Source organism: Palaemon carinicauda, chromosome 12 (genome assembly GCF_036898095.1).
Source record: "Palaemon carinicauda isolate YSFRI2023 chromosome 12, ASM3689809v2, whole genome shotgun sequence".
In the NCBI taxonomy this organism is placed as follows: domain Eukaryota; kingdom Metazoa; phylum Arthropoda; class Malacostraca; order Decapoda; family Palaemonidae; genus Palaemon; species Palaemon carinicauda.
This window is the reverse complement of record NC_090736.1, coordinates 46,510,350-46,515,276: the sequence shown is the minus strand read 5'-3', so window position 1 is coordinate 46,515,276 and position 4,927 is coordinate 46,510,350.

Genomic DNA, 4,927 nt, shown 5'->3' with positions numbered 1-4,927 from the left:
TCATAAGGCATCTCTCCTATTCCGTTTCCAGTGTGTATCTGATGAAGGCAGTAGCGCCCTCTTTATTCCTTGTAGCGATATACGAGGTGGTACAGATACTGTATTATAGGGAGGGGTCAACCAGCCCTTTTACAATAAAAGGAAGGGCAGGTCCATCAGGACGACATGGCTACCTCACCCTAAAATAGATTTTTCGCTTCGCTCAAAATCTGTTTTTTGGGATCAGGCCATGTCGTCCTGATGGAAGTTTACCAGAGCATTACTGTATCTGTGGATTCCCAATCAGTGCCGTACTCTCAAGAAAGTATTTTCCTGGTCCGTCTAGACCTAGAGACCTATGATGTTACCGTCATACATCATTTCATCTAAGCATGAACTATGTTAGTGCTTCCTGCCCCCTACAGGGATGAGTCATACTAGACTCTGGAAAAGTCTCGAGGAGTACATAAAAACTTATGGATGACAAAATGACAAGCTTGTATAGTGGTCTCGCCCTATACATTACAAAGCAAAGTTTGTATAAGAGTCGCCAAAGTCAGAATGAATTTGTGACACCTTCTCCCAAGTGACCACTCTTAGTAACTATTGGACAATGGTTGTATCCGCATAGAAACAAATTTTACCTCTTTGCCACCAGCCCGTTAGGGTACCACGTCAACCCTTCCAAGGAAGGGTTAGAGTGAGTGGACTTTTGCTTGAATCAGGGAACAGTCTCGAAAGACATACCATGATAAAAATATCCATATTTTAATCTTATTACTCAGTACATTTCTAATAAAATAAGTTATGAACTAGTTTATTAAAATTTAATAAACGAACATATCAGATCACATTTATAAAATTTATATAATGTGGATGATATGCATAAAAGCATAAAGAAAAACAGTCAACAGAAAATATTGTTTCATCTACTAGGAAACAGATTTGCCTCTTCAATAGAATTTTTAATAATAATGATATAGTCTGTATACTGTTTACATACACTAGAGTAAAAAACGCTTGGCACAAGTGTCTGTATTATGCTATAGATTACCGACGTCAATGAAACAGTTCGTAAGGACACTTTCGTGGCCTATCGCTCAGCGTGTAGTAACATACAGTGACTACACCCGCACCCTCTTATTTAATCGTCTCAAATTAATTACACTGTTCCTCGCAGACATAAAACAGAAGGTTAAAGAATTCTACCTGCTGCTACCACAGATCTCATAAGTTGCTCCACTTGCTTCGCATAGTGCATGAAGAACGCCTTGGATGACTACCAGCCGGTGTGCAAACAAGGATGTTCAAAGTCCATATAATTAAAGAAATTTTATGGAGGAGGCAACTTTCCTCGGATCATGACTAACGGGTGTACTGTCTGGATCCATTCTGCGAATAACACGGGTGAATTTCGCCCTTAGTTATAGATAACTTTGAACCCAGGGTTTCTTTTCTGAACAGCTGTCCTCCCATAAAGTCTGAAGTTCTATGAAGATACACCTTTAGGCACTCCACTGGACATAGAGATGCATCTTCCTCCAGAGGGCAGATTCTCTAGGGACCCCACCTGTTGGTGGGTAGCTTGCTCCTGGTAAGAAACGTTGGGTCTGGAAATAGAATCAGTTCTCCCTCCAAAAACTGGACGTGTCCTTCCTCTGTAGAGAGAGCCACTATTCACTAACTCTGTTCCCCAAAGCGAGTACAAACATAAATGTGACTTAAATTCAAAACCCTCTAAGCCCATTCCTCATTGTTCGACCTGTAAGGCATATGGTATCTGATTTGTCAAGGCAGACTTGAACAATAGAATTGTGTAGGCTGCTAAACCTTGCTCAAAAAGGGGAATGAAGAAAGATGAATAAAAATCTGTCGGGATTTCTTTCAGTTTCTTCACCTTGACAAAGGATAGCTATTTCTTCCCTGAAGCCTCATAATGTCTTCTGGTTTCCTCCAAATGTCTAAACCGACTTTTAAACACCGAATCTTTTTCTCATCGTTAACGAGAGAAAATCATGAGATTTAGGTTCCGTGTTTTCTGTGATGGAGCGAAGACAGTCGACTTCTGTACTCTCTGAGACAGGGATGGATCCGGTAGCTGAACGAATTTTAATCGTGGTTCCAATGCCAGAGGGAACCACACGCTATTTGGCCACTTGTGGCCACTATTGCAGCTTTCCCTTTGAAGGATCTCAGCATATCGAGGACCTTCAAAAGGTGTGCTGAGGGAACAGATAGATACAGGACCATCTGCTCCAGCCCAGGGACATAGCGTCCACTGCCTCCGCTAACGGATCCTCGTAAGGGGACACGTAACGAACTATTTTCTTGTTGTCTTTCGTCGCAAAGAGGCCTATCTGCAGCTCTGGGACTTGACTCGAGATGAAGGAGAACGATCCTGCGTCAAGGGACCATTCTGACTCTATAGGTGTAAACCTAGATAGAGCGTCCGCTGTCACATTGCGTAACTCTTGAATGTGAACTGCTGACAGGTGCTATTTCTTCGCGTTTGATGCATATTTTCTCCAGCCTCCTGTTGCATCCTTAAGCTGTGCACTTAGCACTGGATCTGTTATCGAAGCAAACTGTAGAGAGCCCAGTACTCTCCCCTGTTCGCATCTTGATATCCGTTTGGATTTCAATAGTCTCTTGACAGATCCTGCTATTTCTTTCCTCTTCTTACTAGGAATGAAAAGTCAATGTGACTCCAAATTCCAGTGGATTCCCAACCACCGAAATTTTTGAACTGGAGAAAGACGAGACTTTTTGATGTTGATCTTGAATCCCAGATGTTCCAGGAACTGGATCACTATCTTAGAAGCTTGCATGCATACTGTCCTGGATGCTGTCCACACCAGCCTGTCATTCAAGTAGGCTACTACTTGGACCCCTTTTAGGCATAACTAATGGACGGCTGCGTTCGCGAGCTTCGTGAAAATCCTTGGGGCTATGTTTAGCCCGAAAGGCATGGATCTGAAGGCGTAAAGTTATCAAAGTAACTTGAAGCCTAGGTAGGGGGAGAGGTGACGAATAATTGGAACGTGCCAATAAGCGTCAGACAAGTCTATGGACACAGCATATGCCCAGAATGACTCTGAGTTTTTCTGAGTCCTCCTTAGGAACACAAAACAGCCCTCCTTGGAATTTGATGGACTTAGACTTTCAGATTACTCTTTTGACTAAGAGCTCTCGGACATATTCTTCCAGAGCGGGGGTTGAGTGTTGGAAGAATTGAGGAAATTGAGGTGGAGGACTGCTCCAGCTCCAGCCTAGTCCATTCTTATTTAGGCTGTGGGCCCAGGGATCGAAGGTCTAGCGATCCCTAAATAGCTGTAGTCTCCCTACTACTGGAAGTATCTCACTTCTGCTGTTGTGGACCTGAGGCCTTGCCTCCTTGACAGCATCCTCCCCTGGATCCCCTTCCTCTTGAAGGGCGTCTAGAAGAACCTCTGGCTGTTCCTCTGGCTCTCGAACGAAAGGAAGAAATCTGCCTTTTGGAGGCTGGGTTATGAACTGGCGACAGTGTCGCCGTTTGTTGAGGTACCAGCTGGTACGTGGTTGGAGGTTGTGCCACTGTCTGAGGCACCGCGGTCACAGGAAGTTGTTGTTGATGTTGCTGTCGGTAGGGTTTAGCCGGCCGAGAGGATGGCCTAGGCCTTTTGTCTACTACCTCTTTAACCACTCATTGGGAAAGAGATCTTTACCCTAAATACGAGAGATCAGTTTCCTCGGTTCGTGCCTCACCGCAACCGAGGCGAACACGAACTCTCTACAGGCTCTCCTAGCTTTAATAAAGCTATAGAAATCCTTCGTAACTGTGGCCAGATGGGTTTTGGCCACAATCATGAACATGTCCTGGTTCTTGAGGTCACTTGCCATCGTTTCTAGTGTTGATTGCAACGACATCGATGCCGCAAGTCTTTCCTTTGTCTCTTGCTCTCTACGCAAGAGAGCCTCCGACAGTTTTGGAAGCGCCTCACCGAACTGGCGTTCAGCAATATCAGCTTCTAGTTTTCCGACTGAGAAAGTAAGGTGTGCGTCCTTCCAGTCTTCTTGGTCCAAGGGCAAGCTCAGAGATAACGGCTTGCACTCCTCCAAGGAGGGGCATGGTTTCCCTGCCTCCACCCCATTTAAGGCAGCCTTATATCCCTTTTCCAAGAAGGGAAAGGCTCTGGTAGGAGAGGCCACAAAGGAGGGAAGCTTCTACTCAAGGCGGGCACCTTTGAGTTAGTGAAGCCCCTCTCTTTCATCGAGCTCGATAGTAACGTCTGAGCTTTACAATGGTCTATGACCTCCTGCTCCGTCTCCTCCTTTAAGGCTGGCTGCTTCCTAAAACGGGCATAGCAGTCCGGATAAAATTCTTTGTTGGGCCAAAATTCTACTTCTTCCAGGGGAATTGCTCCCAACTTTTCTGAGATCACGATCTCCCCGGTTGTCATTGGCATGTGTTCGGCATACTTCCAAGGATTGGTATTCGAGCACAAGGGAAGATCCTTCACGATAAGCCGCTTCTGGGGCCCACGTGATGCTGCAAGTCTACGTAACTCCAGTTTCATTGCAGCTTCCTTCTCATCATTCTTCCTTAGAATTTGTTGGATCATCTCAACAATGGAAGAAAGAGTCTTTCCCAGTTCATCTGGGATAGCAGACAATGTAGAAAGAACCGGTTCTGGGTCCGGAACCGACGTAACCGACACTTCGTCGATTTCTTGCTCTTTTACTTGAGGAGTCTGAAACAGCTCCTCCTCCTGACCTTCTCCTAGAAGGTCCTTCTCAGTAGAATCCGACATCCTATCTTCCACTTGGATGTCTTGAAGGGCGGCTGAGACGTCAGAATCTACCGGATTCAGGGCAATTGGTATCTCCACCTGAGGCTGGGGGATGATTGCATCAGCCGATGCTTTAGGGAAAAGGTAGGCACTCATCTTCTCATTTGGAAGGTAGGGAC